The sequence below is a fragment of the Pagrus major genome, chromosome 24, assembly GCF_040436345.1.
Source record: "Pagrus major chromosome 24, Pma_NU_1.0".
Taxonomy (NCBI): domain Eukaryota; kingdom Metazoa; phylum Chordata; class Actinopteri; order Spariformes; family Sparidae; genus Pagrus; species Pagrus major.
In genome coordinates this window covers 21,092,879-21,118,270 of record NC_133238.1, presented here as the reverse complement: position 1 = coordinate 21,118,270, position 25,392 = coordinate 21,092,879, and positions in this window count along the sequence as shown.

Genomic DNA, 25,392 nt, shown 5'->3' with positions numbered 1-25,392 from the left:
ATATTGAGAGCCATCTACAATGCACCGACAGAAAGCATTTTTTTCTCTCAGAACTGGAGCCCAGAAAGTTGCAGGATTACATTTTCCAAGAGACTAGAAACACTGAGGTTATTATTTAAAGGAAGAATTTAAATAGTAATTCAAAGCGGGGAAAAAAACCCTCCAGAACCAGAGTCTCCTTTCTCTTCACAACTATTGACAAAATATACACTCACTAGCTATACAATCACAATTTTGGCAAATAAAATATTTAAATAAAAGGGTGAAATGTGAATGCCATTATATAATAATACTGACCAGCTGGTTTAGAATGACAAAGTTCAAGAAATCTGAAAGAAAATAAGCAAAATGCGGCATTTTACCTTTTTGGCTGCAGCAAGCAGCCACTTTGTTTACTGAATCCATCCATTTCATTCAAAGGAGTCTCTCAGTATTGCTTATATTGAGAACTTTAACAGCCGAGTTAGGCCTTTAAGTCAATTAGAGAAACACTATGTGATAAAAGGCTGAGACAGACAGAGGTACTTGCAGTTAATTGATTGGTAGCTGAACAATGCTAAAGCACAATGATGTACAAGCTCCCATTTAATTACGAGCGTTGTGGGGGTGGGGTCACTAAGGGACATACAGCGAGCAACATTTAATTTTTCTAAGTACGTGGCACCTTGTTGATGTCTGGGAAAAAAAATTGCCTTTTTTTCTTCAAATGCTTGTTAACTTTTAATTTGCCTCGAGAGAAGTGAAAATCTGCATAAAACCTGCAGATGAATAATTAAAGGGAGCAGAATGAGAGTGTCAGAAGCAGCTGATTATAAACAGTGCATCATTTCGGTGAGATGGCAGTAGATAAGTGTCGTGGAGGATCTGTGGCAGATATGAAGAGCTACATTCCCACCAAGAATCTGGATTTACTTTTTTAACACATACTGCAGCTGGTTATTTGTCAATTTTTCTGTTCAATGTGCTACCAAATCAGCCCATTTCACACTCTCCCACTCCGAGCTGAGACGATCAGAAATCATTACCACAGATGACCCGTTATTTTTCCAAAGGGTGCTTCTGTAACACTGTATTGGAAAAACCATACTGTTAGGTAGGTGGGGAACTTGTTGAAAGGCACTAAGTGCATATAGGTTTTCAAAAGCAAAGGCAAATAACATTTTTCAGCACTTAAGAGCAAGCCAGTTTTATTATGTATTATAAGGATGGGTATCCAAAATGGCTGGGCCGAACAGCGGCCTAATTCTGCTTCCCTCGGTTGCCAGACTTGTAGGAGACCCAGATGAATCACATGAAATTAAATAAAAAGGAGGGGAGCAGTTCAATGCAGAAGAGTCAAAAAATTTAATCTGCTCAATATGAGCAGTATATGACGAGAACAGTGCAAAAAAAAAAAGGGCCGTGATGGCAGCTGCTCTTCCCCGGGCTGCATCAAGAGGTTTAAGGAAGGGTTGCGCTTGAAAAGGACAAGTTGTATAACGTGTGGTGTCGAAAAGGCTGTTTATAATTGTTCCAAATGGCCACACTCAAAGGTGAAGTGAAGAGCCAGCTATCATAGAACAAGGCAAAATAGATAACAGTTTAAATATGGGGATTATGCTGCACGTGTTTATAAAGTCAATCCTGGAAGTCAGACAATTACTGCATGAAGTCAATCTGCAAATGCCAGACTAATTACCAGTGTGTATTAATCTGGAACCTATCAGTTTCTTTTCAGTTTCAGAGAGGCGTTAGCGGCAGGTGCTGACCAAAGCCAAAACCTCGTCACTGGATTGCATAAAAGTAGATTTATTTGAATTGATAGACTTTTCGAGATAGATTGGATGCAGATCTGGGTCGACTTCGGTGGATGAGGGTCGAGTTGGTGGATCAGGATAAGGACGATTTTGGTGGATCAGGATATGGTCGAGTTTGTTGGATGAGACTGAGGGTCAAGTTGCATTGGATGAGGATGAGAGACCAGTTTGGTGGATGAGGGTGAGGATAGAGTTTTGTGGATGAGGATGAGGGTCGAGTTCAGTTGATAAGGATCAAGTTCAGTGGATGAAGAGGGGTTTAGGAGAGGGGTGAAAATGATCAGATGCAGCCACTCCATTTGCAATGCAAGAAAGGTGTGCATGGAAGTGTTGTCTAATGCTGATCAACCACCCAACAAGCACTTCTGTTTGGACTGAAGAAGTGACTGGAAAAAGCCCCAAAAAGAAGCCCTAAAACCTCTAAATGTTGCCTGAGGAACAGCATTACAGCATGTTTGAAAGGCAACCAGAGTAGCTGCAAGTTCAAGGTTTTTTTTGTGTGTGTGTTCGTCTTGCCTTTTAGCGCATGCATCGGTGCACAAATTGAGCAGATTAGATTGCCTCACTCTTCGTCATTGATCACTTTGACGTGGCATGAAGTTAACCTCAGTGTGACCTCTGGGAAATGAACCACGATTCCATCTGAGAAACGTGCTCAAGTTGACTTAAACTAAGTGTAACACTAATCAGTGTGTATCTGGCTGTAATTGCATTAGCTGAACTGAATTCCTTCTTGTTGAAACTAGAGGTCAGGCCAAAGGATTTCTTGCAATAACGTGATATTGACATCTACCAATCTGTGGTGTCTAAATGCAGTTAGTCCCTCGGAGACAACTCTTCTACACAGATTGAGAGTGAAGTTTATTGGACAGCTACAGAAACAACTCCTTTCATAATCTGATAACTACATTGCAATACGGTCAGTGGTATCAGTGAATCAGTGAATTGATGCGGTGAGTCAATTTTAAGTTAATCATTGTAATAGTCCTGCTAATGGTTTTCTAATGGAAGTGTCTGTATAACCAGTAAACATTAGCATTTACATGATCCTCTGAAATGAATTAAATTTTTTCATCCCCTGGCTGTATCATTTCCACTAAAATAGTCGCACTGAATGCAAGGCATTCAGCAATCTCTGTTATTATTGCTAATACGTTTTCAATGTCCCTTGCTGTTTCTCAATCTAATAGGATTTTTTCACCCCTGTGGTAAGGGTTTGGAGTCAATCTCTAAGATTTTATGGCAAATACGAAGCTCCACAAGAAGCATAAAATGTTTCTGATTGCCTTCAAAAACCAATGCGGCTGTGATGAAATTCTTTGTCTCCTCATGTGTGACATTGGAGTCTATCCGAAGGGCACCAATATAATCTTTTCACTTACATTACTATGCTTTTCCATAACCTTCAACATGAAAATGGCTTTTGTTCCTGACACTGGAGAAACCTTGATTTGTTTCCCATCAGATAAAAAATGATAATGGGACTGAAGACAGCGGTGATGACATGGGAATATGTATTGGCTGGTGAATGAAGAGTCTTACAGGCCCATAAAGCATGCATTTCATTTTGATGGTATTTGAATGTTCATGTTTTGTTGCTGATAAGAGGTGAAAGGTGCCTTTGAGAGATCAGATTTAAGTGGCATTCACACATTGAGATCATCTATTGTAACTCTTAAATCATGTCGAGTGTTACTCTAAAGAGAAGTATCTTTTTTATTTCTTTTAAACTGTGTGCCTTCCAACACAGTGGCTGGAATAAATGTTGGCTATGTGAGTTTCTGCAAACCACAGATTCTGTTTCTTTTGGTCCAATTTTTTATTATCTTATGACAACTCTGTGCTTACACTCTTGTTAGGTTTAAGCATAAAAACCACTTGGTTAAAGTTAGGATAACATGATGTTTTGGTCACCACAAACATGGCCGGTGATGTCCCAACTACCAACTACTACTACCTTAAAAATATCCAGTTGTGTCAGTCTTGTCTCGAACAGTGGTCATGTTGTAGAGAATGTATACAACAATAGTATCTGTTGAAGCCGAAACTCTCAGAAAGACGACACAGAGGCAAGGTTTGTAGAAAGTGGGTTCTGTTTATTCCTGGACTGACCAGACATTTATGTGCCTCGAAATCTGCTTGCACAATCACACTTGCGTAGTGATGACCTAGACCATTATCAAAATGTCACGATGACCTTTGTCTCATTGTTCCATATCTTTCCTAGTATTTCATGTACTTTCCAGTAACTCCTGAGTCTTGTGTGAGGGAGTGCGTGTATGCTTGTGCATGTGTGTTTATCCTGGTTGACTTGGCCCTACGTGTTGATTTGGAGTGTCCATGCGGTTATGTGTGTGTGTTCTTATCAAGTGTGATGTCAGTCGTATTTCCCAATCTATTGTTTATCTCAGACCCCAAGCAAAATAACATTCATTCAAAGTTCAATACTGGTCATCTAGTCAGGCCAGAATTCTTAATAGTTATTGGCTTGGCAGCCTTCTTGCTTACCATCCCCTCAACTTCTGGAAATGGAAGTCAGGTCATAAACATGTAAAGTGAACACGATATGACACATTTTGCAGAAATGTCAATGTGGTACATAGTCTGTGACATTAGCTAAACCCCTCCCCCGAACTGTGATCATCCACTTATCCCTTGGCAAGTACGGTAGGCCCATCAAGCTTTGCCGAAGTGGTGAGCACTTTTGAGGAAAGAATCAAACACCCAATGAGACAACATACTGATGACCCTAGTGAACAATTACAAATTGAATTAAACCAACTCATAACCTGACTCGAAATCATCATACACCAAAAGACACAGTTCCCCACCCAAAAGCTCAAGTATGAAAACTTTCAACACAGTAACAAACAAGCAAATATCTGGCTAACCTACTGCAATTCAAAAAAAGAGAAAGCAGCTATCCCATCCATACTTAATTCTACAGGTACCATCACCCACAACCCACAGGATATAAATAATGTATTTCATAAATTCTACAGCAGCCTGTATTCCTCAGATCATGACCCTGACCAATCAAAAATAGACACCTTTCTAAATAACCTAAACTTACCAACACTACCCAGAGAACAAGCCAGGATTTTTGACTCACCCCTTACCTCTGAAGAAGAACTATACAAAGCCCTGAATAAAATGCCAAACAAGAAATCAACCGGACCAGATGGACTTCCTGCTTTATTTTACAAACACTTCTGGGATCTAATATCACCTCCAGGTAACGTCCCCTATCACTAATCAACACACTGATCTGAAATTATTGCTGAGAGGTGTGCATGGAGGCATAGTAAGGAAGAGACTCTGTTTTCAACACAACAATGTGTTTTACCTGCTCTATTTTAAAGGTCGAGTGTGTAGGATTTAGTGCAATCCCTTGTTTCAAACTTCCCCTGCGCTGGCCACTAAAATTCAGTGTTAGATTTGTCCGTTCTGGGCTACTGTAGAAACATGGCAGTTAGCCTGGGTCTAAATTAACAAGCGGCTTGGCTGAGCCCCACAATGCGCAAGATCCAGCTCATTTTTTTACCTGGAGAGTCAAACTGTTTTTGGCTTCATGCGTCACTAAGCAGCTTCCGGAGAATGACGCTGTATCTCACATCCATGGCGAACATAATGACTCTTAGTTTCCAGTGATTATACACTAATGAAAACATAATTGTGAATATTAGACTCTTACTACCTACAGTAGTACCCTAGTAGTGCTTCCAAGGCCAAGCAGATCTGCGTTGAAAGTGTTTCTTGGCTTGGAAGCCAGTCTTAGATGCTACTACATGTTAGGAAACCTCTGTGTCTTCTTTATTTGATTTGGGGAAGTTCATATTCCAGTCACCCCTGCCAGACTCGTTATCCCTACGTCACAGACCCAGGGTTACGCAGGATAGCATGTACAGGTGGGTTGACGACGGATGGCATCATTCAGCGGTGGCCTGGGGGTTGAAATTAGTCTCCCTCCCTCTCGCTCTCTCCTCCTGCAGGGAGCGAGCTGGGGTCGCAAATGACTGCGGTTGCCAGACGCTCATATTTTACCTTCTCATTAGCAGTAAAGAAGGACGAGGTAATTACTGTGTTGGAGTGGCAGCTACGCTCTGAGGTGGAGGGAAGGAAGCTCTTTTTGTTGTTGCACTGAGGCTGAAACGTTGGGCTGGGCGACATGCACAGGGAGAGTAATCTAACTGCTACACTGTGGAAGAAAATGTAGCCTCTGATTATAAATAATACAAAAGATCTATTATGTTAACCATCAGAAGTTGAAGAAGGATGAGGGTTATGCAAAGAAACTGTTCTCAAGGCCTGCAAAATAGCTGCTAGTACACATACTAGTTCTCACCTGTTGTTATAGATGTGCTGCATGATAAATCAGGACAACTTGACATGTCATTCAGATTGCTGAACCACTGTCAGTGCACTCTTCAGACAAAGTGACCAGTGACAGAAACAATAACCTAAAATGACTCCTCAGGGCACAATGATCTCACACTGTGTCAGAGCTTCATGTTCTGCCAAACTCAATCTCACGGTCGCCTCTTGAATACATTTCTGATCCGAAGTTCCAGTTTCCAACATGCTTTATTTAAAATAATGTTGATTTCATGCTGCGACCAGTTACGGTTATTTCTTTGCCCACAGGAGGAGACAAATTGAAAGCCAAGACTGAAATGAAAAATGTTCCTGTACACTCAACTTTTTGATTCAGATTGGTGTGTTTCTATATAAAAATCTCGCCCGTTGCTGTTTTAATCAACTGTGGTGTAACAAGACATAGACAGCTCCTCTTCTTAAAATTCATCTCTTGCTATCGTGATGCTTTTTTCTCCTATGTCTATGTTCATTGCGTCATTTCTTTCAAGCCGGTATTGTTGCTCCAAACAGTAATTTATTCATAGTAGAGAAGCTTTGGCTGATCTCTCTTGCTTGGCTTTGATTCATCTGTGGGTGAATTTCTACTACTTCTTCCCGCTTTAATCTTTTTCATGAATTTCGTTTCCTTGCGCTGACAAAGTCCTCTATATTCACAAACTCTAACGTAACCATAACTGACCAATGATCCTTATGCTTGCATATTTTTTTTCTATTATTGCAATGTCATTGCCTGTCGCTCTGTCTTTCAGACCTCCTATGGATCAACGCAACACCTCTCCATCACCACCACAACTTTCGCGAGTTTCCATCAACCACCTGCTGGTTTTACTCCACCACCAAAAGCGTCTCAACTCCAGGGGATCCCGACTACTCTCGTATCTTCATGGTCCCATGTATAATGAAGGTGCTTCACATAGATTGGGTCCAATCCGTGTATCATTCGTTCATTCGTTTTTCAAAATAAAACCAAAAATAAGAAAACGAAAAAACAATTCCTTTTCTCAGTATTCGTTTCCTAAACTAAAATGAAAAAACGGATAACGACTCGTTTTTTTCAGTTTTCGATTTTATGCTCAAATGAATAAAGGAAAAAACGGATAACGAGCGTTTCCCGTTTCATGTTTTATCCCATTTTGATCTGAAAAAAGTTCAATGAGCCGGAAGCGGAAGTGACCGTCTCTGTCTCTGTACTGCGAGGGCGCGCAAAACAAAAATAATGGCAGGACTTGAGGATCATGCAGATATAATTGGACAGCTTTTTGAGGATGGTAAAACGCATGCCGAGATTTCTACCACGCTCTGGTAACGTCAGAGAATTGACTGGCTCTGCTAACGTTAGCTTTGCTCCAGGCCACTTCCGGGTGACGGTAATTTCCGGTGTAGGTACCAAATGCTTGCACATGAAACGGGAAACGCTCGTTATCCGTTTTTTCCATTATTCATTTGAGCATAAAATCGAAAACTGAAAAAAACGAGTCGTTATCCGTTTTTTCATTTTAGTTTAGGAAACGAATACTGAGAAAAGGAATTGTTTTTTCGTTTTCTTATTTTTGGTTTTATTTTGAAAAACGAATGAACGAATGATACACGGATTCGGTCCAATCTCCATAGTTTTCTCTGGTGCCAACTTCAATTATGATACACTTTCCAACTGATATCTCCTGATTTAAATGAATGTGGCCAAAAGTGTTTCTAATCTCTTGTCTGTATACTTTTGCTCAGGGTTTGTTTGCCAAGTTTTGGGCTCGGCCTATTAGTTCCATTTAAGGGAAATCTTAAATGATGTCATAGACAATATCGTGCATCCAACTCTGTGGCAACTGTTGGGGAAGACCCCTTTCTGTTCCAACATGGCAGTGCCACCGAGCACAAAGAGAGCATCCAGAAATGGTTTTCACAATCTGTTGTGGAAAAACTTCACTGGCCTGCGCAGAACTCAACCAACACCTTTAGAATGAATTGAGATGCCAACTGTGAGCCACGCCTTGTCCACCAACATTGAGCTCATTGAGGCTATATTCAGACCAACAGGGGTGTGAAAAACATGCAGCCCTCTTGTTCATTTGAATGGAGACACAGTCCATCAGTGCAGCAGGGCAGCCAAGACAGAGGGCTCTGGGAAAAAAAAGCAGGATCATCCGGGAAGGAATTGAACCATGCTCAACTTTTGCTGCGTCATCTGGCAACATGCACTTTTGGCCAATCACAAACATGGAAGTGCAGAATTTCTGCCCCAATAGTCACAACAAAAGATTAAGCAGTTGCCACCATGATAACTCTCCAGAGTTGCAAAATCCCATCTGTTAATATTACAAATCAGTGTCAAGTGTTTTTGTGTCTGACAATCTGAATACATTAATCTGTTACTCCAACTGGACTTTGTGGATCTTATTTCATTGTCTCACCAGTAGCTTAAACAACGCCAACACAGCGCTGTTGTAATGTTATGTTTAAGGATAATGACTTTATGGTTTCAAACTAAAAAATGTAACCCGTAGTACAAATATACATCGATATATGGGAGGCTCTTGCTCAAGTTGTCTTCTCAATGTTAGCACATGAACAGATATTGGAACTCATTATGGGGAGCAGTATACAAACAAAACAAATTAATCCAAAGACCTAAATAAAACAAGATCAAGTCAAATGCTGAGTAATTGGGGAAACCATCTCCAAAGGGTTAGGGTTAGGTTTAGAGGTTAGGCTCACCAAAACTGGGAGTCCCATTGGGCTTTTGGCCTCCGTCGCCTATTGTGTTTTTATTTATATTGTTTTGTTCAGGTTCTTTTTTTGGTGCTCGAAAATCAATCAATCAATCAAAAAAAAAAAAAAATGAATCAATCAACCCATTTTTTTCTTGCCAGAAGAATTGAGGCTGCTAGAGCAGAAGAGTATTCAATGAAACATTCAGTAACTATATATATATATAAAATGCTTGGCTGTCCACATACTTTTGGCCATGTTGTGCAGGTCAGCTCCCAACACTGTCTGTTCAGTTTCTCTGCACCAAACATCTTTTCTTAAAGCTGCTCAACCGAAGCTGTTTTGATAGTTATGATGAAGCCTTCAGCTATAGACTCATCTGCTGTTGGTGATCCTTTGCAACGGGTGCTCAGACAAATGTCAAGGTTTAATTAAATGAACTGTGATTAAAGGAAAATTGATTTATATATTCTGCAGGCAACTGAACACGCCACATGGCTCTGATCCAAGTGACCAAGGTTTGCATCTGGGTCGGGAGGCGGGGGGAAAGCACATTAAGATGCTGATCTGACCTTTAGCATTCCATAGAATAGATAGCAGCAGTGCAGTCATTAAGATGTAGCCTATAACAGGGCTACTAACACAGTGGTCCTCACAAGTAACAAAAGATTCATAACCCTCATCCTTCACCCTACCACACACACATGCACACACAGCTTACTACTACAAAATAACTGCCTGAGGCACAATGATGATATCTTCTCGTTCTGAAATTCAGCTTTATTGTCCTTACAAATCTGTAATATCTTCACATTCAGCTGGATAAAAAACACAGGGCCAAATATAAAACTGCCCACACCCACATAGAAACAATCGCTGGTAATACTGTAATAACAAAGAGCTTGTTATTAGGAACAAAGGGTGACAAGCTGCATTTCACTGCCCTCTCTGGTTGCACATTTGGCCACACTTAACATCACTGACAGATGTGGCTGTAGAGGTAAGAAGTGTCCTGTGCTGCATCTGTGGCTACACCCTCCAGTTTACTGAGTACATTTTTACACCCCTGCACCAAGGTGAAAGCCAATTCTGGTATTTTAAAACCGAGATCCTATATCTGCATGTTTTGGAGTGGAAATGATTCATACTTACCAATAGATTTTGGAATTGGTCCAGTAGATCGCCTCAGCTGGCTACTGCAACATGAGTGCAATGGCTGTGATGCAATCCTTCGGGGCAACTCTGCCATTCAAAGTTACGTCCACTAAAAGTGCTTGTTTTTACAACTGACAGGCTAGTTGTCATTCAAGGTGTCTAACAACATTTTTAAGAGATAGACCTGTCTGTGAAGTGAATATTAAGATCCTTTTCGTAACCAGAAACACCAGTCTCGTTCAAGGAGAAGTTTTGCTCTATGACTTTGAAAAATAAATTTTTGCTTGCAGATCCTTGAGGTAAACTCTCCTCTCACTCACCTCTCGCTAGATTTCAGAGCCAGACTCTTGGCTGACAATTTATTGCTTCTTACCCGACAGTTTTATGTTGGAGGATTCCACTTGTTTCAAGCTGAAAGATATTTCCTTTTGTTACTCATTTTTATAATTGGTTCTGAGTAATTTAATGCTTGTCTAAAATCTTTTCTTTTTATCTAGAGAAATATACTTGTTTTTAGCGTAGCGCTGTACAGTTTTCAAGATATACTTCCTAAACATACAACTTTATTTCAAGACAATGGCACTAGCATTTGCTGAATTTAACCACATTTCCATAAATATTGACAAAATAAATAATTAAGTCTTTTCTTTGTCTCCACACAAATGTACTTGTTTTTAGTCTGACCATTTTAAAACATCTGTGGAACCCACTAATGTTTGGACTACATATTTTTACTTGTTTTGAAATATCTTGGCAAGTGAAACTGTAGAGGTCTATCTCTGTCGTAACTGTTTCTGTAATTTTGTCGGATACTTATAATAATAACACGAATAATAACCTCAGCCAACGTGGCAAAAACAAGCACTTTTAGTCGATGTAACATTGATGGTCGCAGGTGCCCCGATGGATTACATTGCAGCTGCGTCACAGCTGCCAGCTGAGGCAATCTACTGGACGGATTCAAAAACTTTTGGAAAGTATGACTGATTTAAACACCAAAACATAAGAATACAGGGATCAAGTTTCAATAATATATCAAACCTTTAAAGGTACCATGTAAGTTTTCTTGGTAAGTTATGTTGATATTCAGTGTTACTCATGTTATATTCATAAAAATCCAATTTTTAAAAGTATTTTAAATTGTGTTAGCTAGCTTACAGTCTTGCTCTTAGCCTTTGTTGGCACATCACCACCAGCCACTGTCAATCAGTGTAATAATGTGAACCCTGTGACAGAAACAAAAAACAACTCATAAAAACTCCTGAGCGTCCCAGTGGTCAAATACTCCAAAGCATGCCTTTAAGTTGCTTTTAAATAAAAATGAATAAAGTAAAGGCATCTGTTTGTATAATATTTCTATGTTCTTACATGGGAAAATATTAAAATGTCTCTTAAAAAGCTGAAGTCTATGCAACATTAAAGCAATGTGCTTGAAAGGCCATGAAAACTTTCCTTTTTAGTTTCAATGTTATTGTTGGCTATTTTTTTTACCACGCAGGTGACAGGTTAACAATCAAATGATGAAAAGATTTTTCCTTGTAAAAATACCAGACTTTTTCACTTCTTTATGCTCTCAAGGTGTTGCAAGCCTTTCTGAAAACTGTCAATTGTAACCATGCAAACCTCTTTGCACTTCAACTTTTAAATAATATGTAGGAAAATAATTTCAGCGAAGGCTGCACAGTAGTCACAGTGGAGTATTCTAAAGACAGCTGAAGATATTGTTTATAAGATGAATTCCACCTCATGTATAAAGAGCAAGTTAATATTGAATCTGCTGCATAATTTACATGTAATTAGGAATGATTTACAGTCAGACAAAACACGCCCCACAGAGATATTGACCACAGCGCTGCCTACTGAACGCCCACAGATGAACTTGAGCACCTCGGACTGCGTTGCCTTTTCAATCAGTGTCCAGATAATATTGGTAAAGCCGATGTGTTCGAAACAAATTACAGATGGGGGCATTTAATTCACAGCCGCACACCCACAGATGAAATTGGATTTTACTGCTTCAAGTCCCCCTGTACCACACTCGCATTAAGTCTGCAGCACAAGTATTGCACTCTCAATATTTGACTTCCTGACATACTAACGAAGAAACCGCCGGCATTACATCAGAGGAAAGCCATTACTCCTCGGTTGTGGGAGAGCGCTATGTGTGGCAACGACTTGTGTCATGTCCCATTAATAATGGTAATGATAGCATTAGGGGGGTGCTGTGGGATGTAATTCAAAGATCTGCCAAGTGCGAGTGACAAGGTCATCCTAAATGACAGTAAGCAGGCCTGACACTTCCTCACAAGGAAAAATGTGCACTTTTTTCTTTTTGGATCACTCATTGAGAAGCTGCTGCTTTTGTCTCATCAACATATGGTTTGTCTGAGTACATTAGCTGTGCCATCCATACTTTATATTTTTCAGATTTGAGAGTTTGTTCTGTCTCTCATCAGCAGCAGGTATTTAAGGGTCCAATTTGTAAGACTCACATTTTTTTCCCCCACATACTGATGCTTTGGGACGGCGGCTGACCCCAGACTCAGGAATCAACTTTCTTACCAATTGCAATCAAAGGAAACATTACCGTTGATCATCCTTACGGAAGTCGAGAACAGCCGTAGGTGCCATTAATTTTTTGAATGCCGTTATCTTGACTTTGCTTTATGCTGGGTTTGGACTACATGATATCAGCCTGACTGTAGCACGATCTGGCAGTTGTAGAGAATTTTGTTGGGTTGGGTCCCGTGCAGTATAATATAGTGGACAACTGCTTCCTGGATGGCTCACCAAGACCCGATAAAAACAAATGGATGGTAGGTTTTTTCTTTTGTTTTTTAACTTTTGAACTTTATATTGAAAATTAGCAATGATTCAACTAGGTGCCAGTGTTCCGGCAATATAAAAAACATGTTTTTACTGTTTGACACACTGATTCTTAGTTGTGTTAGTGCGCTGATATAACACAAATCAGCAAAATATTTTTTACTGAGTTCTATTGAACCGTTAAAGTAGCTCTAATCAATAATCATTCTGTTAATGTGCATAAATTAAATGTACACCACATGAAGACACCCAGACAACAAGTTACATATTCCATATAGATTTTTCTATGACGGATATCAGATTGAATGAGAGGAGGGCAGCTGTGGTTAAGAACATATTTCAGTCCCTCTGGATCATGCTGGCAGCCAGTTCTTAATGCTCTCCATATATAATTAAGCTGTGAACATCACATATTATTCATCCATCAGAGGCGCTCCCAAAATTGACGGAAGGAAATTTAAGCATGATTAATCACAACTATCCCCTTTTTCTGCAGCTCTCTCTTTCTGTTTGTTTTTTCCACCAGCGTGTGCTTTCAGCTGAAATCTCTGAATACGGTTTTAATTTCTTCGCCAAAACAAAACACAATGACAGGAACCTCAATAAGTCATCAGATAGTGATTAAGTGTGATCATAAAAACAGTGCAGCTGCTGGGCTTTTTTTCACATCGAGAGGCATTTCAGAAAAATGATTCGTCCTCGTGATGGTTTTCTTGAAAATCATTTGATCATAGCAATCAAAATATTAAAGAAACAACATTTCTGTGTCATTGTTCCTGATGACAAGTTATAGCAAAACAAACAAACATTGCTTTTGCATCTTTCAGACTGTCTTTTGAAAAACAAACTAATTCCAAGTGTATTTGACTCTGTGCTTAGAGAAACAATTAATTTTATTCTGTTAAACCTCACAGGCAGTGTTTCTGCTGGAGAACACACCTATTTTGACAGCAGTGTCTCAACAGTAATTTCTGTAGCATTAAAAACAGTTTGCCTCAGTGATTCTACCAATTGTACTTGTTTGCTCTACTGTGGTGGGTTTTGGATTCATTTTCTGGTCACTCTAATGCTGTCTGGCATCAGTGGTCTGTTTTCTGAGATATTAACAATAATGTGTCTTGATATGAGCGGTTTCTATGGATTATTGTTTCTTATTTTACAACATTTCCAAGTGATTTTCACTTATGAGAATGGAGCAGCTCCCTCCTACACGTACCAAGAGCGTTAGATTTACACTGGGGAGCGGCTTTAGATCTGGCATAAAGAATCTTTAAAGAAACAAAAAATGTATGAGCACAGATAAACTTTAAAGAGGAGTGAGACACTGATACCACTGCTTCAATCATATGTAGAAGGGTTAGATGGCAGATAACATTGATGCAGAGAGCAGTGTCAGCATTAGAAATCAGCAGTGAAAACCTGTCTTGAAACTTAGAACTCATTTTCATTATTATATATTTACAAACTTTGCTGATATTAAAAGTGATAAGAAGACGAGATGGGCGCGATTAGTCAATTAGTTGACTGAGAGCTGCTCCCCTCACTAGTCGACACCAGAAATACCAGTTGGTTAAACTTATTATTATTATTTTATTAATGTAATAATTTTTTTAATACATATTGACATCATTTGTGTTGAAATGTTGTGTCTTCCTGGTCAAACGTCGTTTTATGAAAAGTGTCCATTACAATGTTAACAATGCTGGTTAAGTGTTAAGTGTAAAATAAATGGTAGGGGAAGGTTAGGGTTGGGGCAACGTCAGTTGTTGAGGTTAGGGTAATGGTTCTGTTTAGGGTCAGGATAAAGGTAGGGGTCAGGGCTATAGTCCAAGTATGTCATTTGAAAGCATAAACGACAAGGAATGCGGCCCTTAGGGCACAGACAGGGCTAGGTTTGGGTTAAAATGTTAGGGTTAGTTAGGGTTTGAACTTCCATTTAAACATCAGGTTAGACAGTCGTGAGGAAAATCCCTAGTTTGAATCTTTGTAAAAGACAAACAGTCAAGAGATTTTGGCAGCGCAAAAGTTCTTCTGGTTTGTAATTGAGGCATAGATCGTTTGTAAATGCTCAGTCAAAATCAGTTCGAACCAATAAACCCTTTATAAACAATGCCTTCTTAGAAAGTGGTACCCAAACATCGCCCCAAGAGCACACAAAACAGGTCACTAAAATCCTGTAATTAAAGCCTGATTCCGTCTGCTATCATCATTAAATTATATGTAAATCTCATTATGTTCTTTAGAAATGCCTCACAAAATGTGCATATATGAGAGGCCATGCACACCAGACTGTTCCTAAAACCCTTCGCATCCCTCAAAACACATCTTCAACACATACACCAACAGACTTTAAATTTAGGTTACATAAAGCTTGGCAATAGATCAGCCAGCTTCTGCCAGTGGGTTGCAACGTCTATAGAATTCACACAAGATGCTTGCTTAAGCTGACTTTACGTTGTTTAATATGTGGAACCAAAGCTTTGGTCGTTCACTCAGCAGATGATGAAGGATCTGTTTCCTTAAGCTCTGAGCTCTGTTTGTGGACATTTCAGAGCAAGTAAGGCAAAAAACTCAGACGCATTGGAGGTGTTTCTACTGGGAAACAAAGCTCTTACTCAGTGTTTTTACTGGGGACCAACATCTTTTACTGTGTACCAACTACAGGACTGATATCTTTCACCTCAGAGTAATGGCTTCACCGTGGGAGAGACATCTTTCTCTAAGAGCTGTGGAACATCTTACACACATTGTTTCTTCCGGGTGAACAAACATCTTTTATTCAGAGCAGTGGTGCTGCAGTGTATCAGTCCAAACTTTAATGCAACAACAGTTGCTCCAGCTGCAGGAGCCGTTTCTATCTGATTGAGTGAGAGTGCCGTTGACCTTCAGCCATTTTACTGAGACTGTATTAAAAAGGCCCAGCCAGAGCCCTGATTTTATGGCCGTGCCTTCCCAAGGTCCCACTGACCTGATGGATATTACGAGGATAAATCAAACTTTCATGCCAACACACTCATCCACAGTAGGGGATGAAGCATGACTGTGTGCTGAAGGATGGCATGACTCGAAGCTAAGGAGTGTGTGTGTGAATGGGGGTGTTTAAGGCTCAATCCTATTTCCAATTTTTACCCCTACCCCTAATCCCCCTCGTTTTTGAGTGCACCCTTGCCCCTCAGATTAGAGTTGCATGGGGTAGTGGTTGAAATCCCCCCTATGAAATGGGACAACCCTTCAAGGCCTTTCGAACGTCATCCGTTGTCGTCAACATAAACGCATGGACACTTGCAAAGCTTTTACTATCAGTTTACTATCTATCAGTAAAGTCATCACAAAACCACTAATAGTCGGCTAATGTCTCGATAGCTAACTAGCTAGGTAGCTAAAGTTACATTGTTATTGCTTATTTGGCATCACAATCCCACATTTTGAGGTTGCCTTTCCCCCCTTTGATGGTATATGTCCCCCAAAGTTTCTCATTCCCAACTCGTCAAATACTGATGCTTTGGGATGGCAACCGAACCAACCTTTAATCCCAAAGCCTCAGTACTTGACGAGCTGGGAATGAGACTCAAAAAACTTGACTCTTCTTACAAAGTTGACCTTTGACTAAAGTCCAGCCACGAAAGTCGCTGCCCTTGGTACACCTCTTCTAATTTTAGTGCCTGATTGATAGCATGAAGTTGAGGATGAATTGGGAGCGTCCATGCTTTTCTATCTCCGTCAGACAAATGACAAGTGGCATGGTGATAATATGGCATATTTTAAAATGCCTGATCGCATCTGTTTCAACAAGCGCCTGTGACAAGAACTGTTGACATGTGAGAGTCTTGAAACTGAGTCTTGAAAGGTTGTCCCATTTCATAGGGTGAGATTTGAACCATTACCCCTTGTAACTCTGTTCTGTAAGTATGTTAGTTTCTGTTTATTTGGATGTTAAAGGGTGTAAAAGTTTTCCTTACTGTGTGTTTGTGAGTGTCAGTCAAACACATCAGAAAGGAAGCAGCCCCGTTTGGCAGCCCCAGCATATATAATTGGTCGGTGAATAGTTTGACGGCAACCGGAGCTCTTGACCACCTCACAGTGCTGTGACACCGCTGTGAAAGCAGCAGAGCGGAGCGCTCTCTAATGTGCACACATCAACTTAACATTAACAATGCAGACGCACGGGGTGAGTGAGAGGACAGTGGTGGATGGCAGAACTATTTCCTGACTGACTGGACTCTCATGTCAAGGGCCAACCAGGGTCTGACATTGTGGGATTTAAGCCTCAGTGTGTGGTGACAGCTTGATAATGCTGTCCTGATTCACACACCAAGCTCTGGATTTAGAGCACTAAGGGCAGAGAGTCTTAATGACACGCATACACTCAATGACTTTCTATTCTTAGTTGTGAAAGCCTCTTATTTTTGCTGATCATCACCCACAAAGATCTTCTTGTGGCAGCAGCTTCAAGTGTTATATGATATACGATTAGGTATTGGACAGCATGTATTGTGTCTTGAACAGTTTCAATATCCTGGAAGTTTGAGGAAACTTAAAGTCGGCTGCGTAGAGAGTCAAAGATCACCCTCTGCTATACACACTTAATTTTACTTCCTGTAAACTTTCTTTTGAGTTCCTTCCTTTTTACTTCCTGTCTACTTCCTTTTATTTCTCTTTTAGTTACTGTTATTTCTTTTTACTTCATTTTTACTTCCTTATGCCCCCTTTATTTTCTTTGTATTTCCTGTCTTTACAAACGTTTACTTCCTTTTTACTTTCTTCTCTACTTCCCTTTTCTCTTCACCTTCTTCTAATTCCTGTGTACCTTCTTCTAAAATCCATTGTCTTCACCTCATTCCACTTCTTGTACTTCCTTTTTACTTCCCATTTACTTCCTTTCTTGATCTCTCCTTATGTCTCTTTTGTTTCCTTTTTGACATACCTCTTTACTTATTTTCCTTCTTCAACTCCTTTTACTTCCTGTATTTGCTGTTAACTTCTTGCCATACTTTCTTTTTACTTCCTTATTTACTTCCTGTTTACTTCCTTTTTGTCTTTACCTCCTTCTATTTCTTTTTTAGTTACTGTTACTTCTTTTTTACATCTCATTTACATAATTCCCTTTCTGTACATCCCTTTTACTTCCTTTCTATCTCTTTTTTAAATTATTATTATAATATATGCAGTGTTTTTTGCAAAACCTTGCTAGCCTTTTTTACCTGAGGTACACCTAAAAAGATGAAGTGACACATTAGGTTAGGGTGATAATATGTCAATGTCGGGCTTTGCATTGCAGCGCTGCACACAGGTGACAAAAAAAAAAAAATGTATGCAGGTTTAAATGATCGTCTTTGAACATTTAAATCTGATGAGTACACCACACAAATGTAGTCTGGCAGAGATGTGAAGATAAAAACACGTGTCTTTTCGAAATTACAAAGACTTTCAGTCTTTAATTAGCAATGATACCCAGGAGGCTGCGTATGCATTATGCTAATTAGACATCATATTAGTATTCAAAGAAAAGAACATCCTCCTGGGTGATTTGATTTTAATGACAGCTTTCATATACAGCTTTTCAACAACAGGAAAAGAAACCAGGAGAAAACAACTGAAGGTAAGTAGCTCTCTTGCTGCCATAAAAGCTATTATTATATTATAGAAATGTTTATTGAAGCTGCTGTTCAATGTTGGTCTTCAGAACCTCTCAGACATCGAGATGAAAAAAATATGTAAGCGCTACAAAAATCGAAGTTTTTAGTTTGCTTCCTCTCCCCAAAGAGCCTCTCCCTCCTCCGTCGCCTGCTTTCCCTGAGCAGCATTTCCTGCGCCTTTTTATCATAAATCCATTTCTGTTGTTATTGGGTCAGACTTGCTCTCCGATGGGACTTCATGTTGCTTTAAAAACCAATAACAGAGAGCCTCTGGCAAGTTTCCGGACAATTTATCATTGTTGCTAAATGTAAGCGGGGCACTGTGGTGATGTTTACAAATTTAAAGGCAGGTTATGGCCGAGGGTGTGAGAGTGTGTGGGAGCCGGCCCACTTTCCGACTGAGTGTGCAAGCGTTTCACTCGGCTGACATTTTGAGGAGTAGAATCGGCAGCAGAAACTCACACTTATTTCCAGAAAAAAAGATGTGGAGATAACAGGCGAGATCCTGATTAATGTATGCAACGAAAAATTGTGCGGGACTAAAATGGAAAGTAATCAAATGAATTCTGTCTGCTGTCAGAGGGTTTTACTGTGGAGGTTCTTTGAGGATATTGCATAATTTGCGCGAACTGTATGCGTAAAGATGAATAAATTGAGTAAATTGAACACTGAATGGAAGTAGGTACATTGTAATATGTTAATTTAGGACTTCCAAGGGTGGGAAAGTGTTCATACCAGACAGCAGAAGTTTAAATTATGGATCTGCAGGGCATCAGTTAGGTAGTATGGGGGACTCCTTTTTCTCCTTAAGACAATTTTAATTACCATACTGGAGCTTTAAGACCGATATAAATATGTCTTTGGACAATAATTCCCAGTGTAGCCCCTTCTTTGACCAATATTAACATTGAGCCAAAGACAGTAAATATTCAACAAAAAGGGAAATGTAACTGCAGAGCTTGTGTCACTGGCTGTATATAGCATGAATATGTTCACTAAAAAAAAATGAATATTAAAAGGGAAATCATAAGCGATTCATAAAGTTCAGGGAGTTTTTAAAATGGTCAACGTTGACACTGCAGAGGTTGAGATATCCTGACTTTAAGTCTCGAGTTTTGGTCAAGCTATAAAAATTATTGGATCCTTTAATTCCAGTCAGGTTTTCAATCACCAATAAATTATTGCTTAAAAAGTCTCCTTCAGAGTCACAGAAAATCATTATACAACCATTTTTACAGGCGAGTGCACCCAATGATGGCCAAACTTCCACTAAGTAATTTAAGTAATTTATTTAATTACTTCACAAACATAAACTCCACAGTTTTAGCTGTCATTAGGGCACAAACAATTACTGATATTCGATTAATTGAGCAACAAATGGCAACCATTTTCACAATTAATTATAATAATCAATTGAGTAATTTCTCTTTGTTATGCAACAGTAGACTGAATATATTTGGATTTTTGGATATGTTGGGCTTTGACAAACTGTAAAAGACATTTTTTCTTTTGCTATTCTCTGATATTTAACTCATCAGCTTATTTCCTGATGCTTATCCAAGGCTGGGTCCTACTGACAGCAGGCTAAGCAAGGCAGTCCAGACATTCCTCTCCCCAGCAACGTTTTTCAGCTCCTCCTGGGGGATCCCCAGGCATTCCCATGCCAGGTGAGATATGTAATCTCTGCAGTCTATTTTGGGTCTAGCCTGGGGTCTTCTATGAGTTGGAAAACGTGCCTGGAAAACCTCCAAAGGAAGGCACCCAGGAGGCTTCCTTACAAGTCCTGCATTCACAATTTTACATATTGCAAAAGTGCAAAAGATCACAACAAAAAAACACACAACGGCACAAATCCAGGTAGCTTCACAGAGGTCCTTTGGCCTTTTAATGTTTAATTAAGGATATTTACATGTATAAAAACAATGAAAGTACCTTTTAAAAATGGTCAAACACTGTTAATAATACTTGACGCCACAACTCTCAGCACTAAAATACTCTGCACATCACATCAAGTGGTGTATTCACAGTAAAGTTGCTACCTAGTTAGTGAAATACGTTGCTAAAAAGTTGATAAAAACACATTTATTAGTGTCTGTTGTAAAAACCTCCATAAGTATACACGTTACAACACAATACTTGTGTAGTAAATATACTTTAACAACAGAATCAATACTTCATTAGGTGTTGAATGGCACTTATTGTATCAATTACAATATTGACCTTGAATTTAACATATAACATTTAACAATAAAAAAAACTTTGCGAAAGTATTTCATGTGTGTTATTTACAGATTTTTCAAGTTATTTTACATTGGACGTGTAAATTCACAGTTTATTTTTGTAATTTTATGGACATTTTGTGTAATTAAAAAAAACAGGGAAAATCTGTGCAATGAACAGATAAAAGTCCATAAAATGCCTTTTTTTTACAGTGTACCCTTCTGTATGATTACACTACTCACTCACACATTTTGCAATATTAATCTCAATCTGAAACGTTACCATTAATTAAAGCTGACAGATAAATGAAGAAAAGTTCAATACCTCATTCTGAAATGTAGTGCAGCAGACAGATAAAGCAGTCTTAATCAACAATGTGTAATTTCTGTGGTCCCTCAATCAAAACAATAAAACAAAAGATGTAGTTTTACTTCGTGAAGGAGCGTGGGATCATGGGAGTTGTGTTCTGCATGCACCAGCTACCATTACCAATAAATCTCTCTGATGTGACTCGCTCAGGGACGAGGTAATTGAAGATTTTATCATAGAAAATATGTATTTCTCTGGGTTTGAAAAATGGAAACATTTGGGATAATGTAAGTACCCAACTCAACAAAATATATTATAATAATAAGTATATTAGAGCGTAAATGTTCTTATTGAGTTGGCCTTAGTGGAGGAAAGGAACTAGGCTCTTACATATGAGCATGTGTAAGCAGGGTCAACAGGAAGCAGAGTACTGCAGGTGTACGGAGGCTGATCTGTACGTAAATAGCCAGAAGATGCTACTCGACATCACCTTTACAAAACCAACCGAGCATAGCCTCCGAGTCCAGCTGTGGTAGGGTGAAACGCTTCCTGCCTGCGTGGGCAGAGGAGCGAACATGACATGAACACCAAAGAAGGGAAAATTATGATAAAGAGCTCGGGCAGGTCCATCATGCTTAATTAAAGTTACACAGGCTGGAATTGAATTTGTTTTGACTCCCCCTGCCAAGAAAATCTCTAATTTAGTCAGGATGGCAGGTTACTAAGTTTGCTTTTAATGAAACAAGTGCGAGGCGGTGTGCCTTTGGTTTACACGTACTGTTTTGCTGTTAATAAAGTGGCGTGAAACCGAGTGAATCAAATCCAAAAGGAATGTATCTTCCAGAACGGGAAGCAGGTACAGAGTCTCGTGGCTCATTTCACCACCAAATAACCTGCGTTTAGCTGCCAGGAGGAAGATGTAGCGATGCTCTGGCATTTGAGATGAAACAAAGCTGAAATACTGCATGCGTGACTGACAGGATGTTGGAGATTTGCCCTTTGTAAGAGCTTTCCTGACTGGCTAGATGATTCTCAAAGAGGTTATATAGAGAATGTCAAGCAAGGAGGCAGTACTAGATCCCGAGAATTAAGACCGACTTGTGGTGCCGACTTATCAAAACGCTATTTTTATTAGTTGAAAAGAAACTTGAGCGCTGCAGCTATAATGAATAAAAGATCAAATACGTGATTATATCTGGTCTGGTGATTATATCTGGTCTTTACTGCACTGTTATACTGCACAATGATCCAAAATATTGAATGTGAAATGTCACCAAGACTAACGACTCCATTTCCAGTTAACTGTGAACATTTTCTGGTCGTGATGGATGTGTTTATAGTGTGGCAAATGACCTTGACAACAGATGGTGATTATACTTCCACTCTTTTTTTTTTTTTTTTTTTCCTTTTCCTTTTACTCTGCAGCCCTCTCTCAGGCCAGCACCGCCGAGCAATTAACAGAAATACAGAGCGAGCTTTGGAGGGATGGTGCCATGTAAAATACAAGACGCAGGCGTCAAAGACTTCAGTATTTCACGGCTTAATCAGACGTGATCTCACATTTCTTCTCTTGTTTATATCCTCTACACTGAGTGGATCAAATAGCTGTGCATGTGCAGCTTATACTTTAAAGGTCTCATGTTGTAGAAAGTCAGCTTTGCATTTTTTGGGATTATAAAGCAGGTCTAGGTGCTATATGAAAACTGAGAAAGTATCAAAAAGCTCAATCCATGGATTCAGAAACTGTGCCTTTAAACGGGCCGTCAGGACTTCTGTGAGGTTGTGATGTCACAACTGTACAGGCACCGCCACCCAGCATGGCCAAGGTCGCGAAAACACAGGCAGAGCTGATATTGAAACACGGCTCAGGCCTGTGACAGCTGACCAATCAGAGCAGACCTTAAACGGCCTTAAAGAGACAGGCACTAAAACGGGGCGTTCAGACCGTGGGCGAATAGAGGTGCTGCAGCAACGGACAGTATGGGGAAAATAATGTGTTTATTGAAGATTAAAGCATGTGAACACTTTCTAGTAGACACCTGAAATAAAAGTTGGACCTCAAATACATGATATGGGACCTTTATGTCCTCCATGTGTGATTTAAAACCTTTATTTCATTGATTCAAACACGTCTAGTTTTGTGCTCATTGGCTGCTGTTTTCCTGGTTGTAGAAACACCGAAACAAATAGCAGCTTTGCAAGCAGGATTACAAGATACTCCTTCATGCTCCATAAATGACAGAACACACTGTATATACAGGTGACTGTAAACAGCAGCAATATGATGGTGATGATAATGTGATCGGCATCCTCACATCAAAAGTTCGACATCAGGGGAACACTGTCCGTTCAGTTCGACTAAGAGTGAGCACCAAGCATCAATGTTGTAAACACAGTCCACCTCACCTCATCCCGCTGTTGCCCTTTGAATGCAACAGCTTGATCCGAGATGTTGTGGTAGAGACAGGTCTCTGTGGGCACAACAGTCTCTGACTTCACGTTGGTTTTGCCAGCGTGAGTCCCATTGAGTCCACACCTGGACTATCTTGCTCCCTGGGGCGGTCCAGCCGGTCAGGTTGGACGGTCGTTTGCCGTGACGGTCTCAAAGTCTGCCGCTCTTAATCCAAAGCACCAAATTTCTTCTCCAATGCTGATGAAAGAGAAGATAATAATGTAATGTAAAACATGTATCTTCACGCGCCACCGTTACCATAACAAGAATGATGATGTCATCTACGCTGATGATGTCATCTAAACTGTTCTTGAGTTTGGTTTGTCTCTTCTCAGCTACTGTAGAAACATTACAGTCCGTGGAAGAAGACCTGCTCAGTCTGTAGCTATAAAAAGCTCATTCAACATACCAGTTCATAAATTCAGGTGATTCAACACTAATGTAAACATAATTATGAATATTTTCCTCCATTTCTGCCCCTGAATCACTCTAAATCTACAGACTGGACCTTTTAAGCAAAACAACAGCTGAGTTTTTTCCTACACTCTCCCCACTTTTCTACACTATGACAACAGTCGTGACAAAGCAGCTTTAACATATTAAATATTATTTTTTATCTTTAAAGGGGTCGGTAAAATGTATTGATGATCACCAGCTGTCACTGAAAAAAAGGCAAATAATCAAAGGTTGTTTCTGACGTGCATCTCATTTTCCTTTTCTTCATAATTTTCCCTCAGATTCACTCATTAAATATTCATTGCTCATTATAAGTCAGTCTTTGTGGGAGCTTTAGCGACTGTAAATGCTGGTGTTAATCCCTGCACATCATGAAACATTATTCCTTATCACTGCCGTTATCTTTACAAGTTAAATTTAGTGTTCTGTCTGTGTTGCCAACTGTGAAATACAAAGTATCTACTGGTTTAATCGCTCGTTTGGATGTTCAGGTCTGACCTGGTTGATTTCACATATTTTCCGAAGGAATGCTGTGATGTTTTAATGACTTTTTATTTATCGCTTTGGCCTAGTGTCCTGAGCTCACATCACACGGTCCATACCGAGCTGAGAAAGAGTTCTTACACTGAATGTTTGTCACTAAAGGTAAATTGGATCGAGCGCAGCGCTCAGCCAATAATTCACCAATAACAGACTAATAAGTTTCCTCGGTGCCGCAAGTTCAAACACAAAGTCGTTTTAAACAGTAATTCACAGGGCTTATTGGATAAAATGCATCAATCGCTTAGCGGTGTGTTTATGTGGAACAAGGTGTTCCAGACACTGATGCCAGGTAAAGAAAATAAATAAATATAAATAAATAAATCGTCATTATTTTTGGCGAACAAATTCTACAGTTGCTAGGCAACTAATGAAGAGGACAGGATTTTTAGTAGAAACCAAATTTCATTTAATAGCACGCCTCAGAAAAACATAGGACATTAATTTGAATTCCTAATGTGCCGGCGGATGAATACTTTAGAGCGTGAGATTCTGTCCGGCTAATTTGAAAATAAATAGTACGCTGAGTCAGAGGAAGAGAAGAAAGCCGTAGCCCGTCACTGCAGTGCTTTTTTTGTTTAATCATTCAGCAGAGGTTCTGATTATGGCAAAAAAAAGAGAGAAAGAAACGGGCTTCATTATTTGGAGCTCAAAGAGTGAGAGCCGGCGAAAAACATCCACCCACCTCCTGGCCTGCGTTCAGGCCGGTGTTAGCAAACAACAACACAAACCAAAAAAAGGGCTTTTCACTCCCATGAAACACCTCGAAGTACAGAGCAGGCAATCTGGTTCATAAACATAGTGAGGTTATAGAGCAGCAATGCTTGTTATATTCTCTTGAGGGGAAATTCTGCAACTGGTGCCTCAGTTTCAAACACTGATTTTGTCTACTACATCCAATTTAAATGCATTAGTCTGGTAG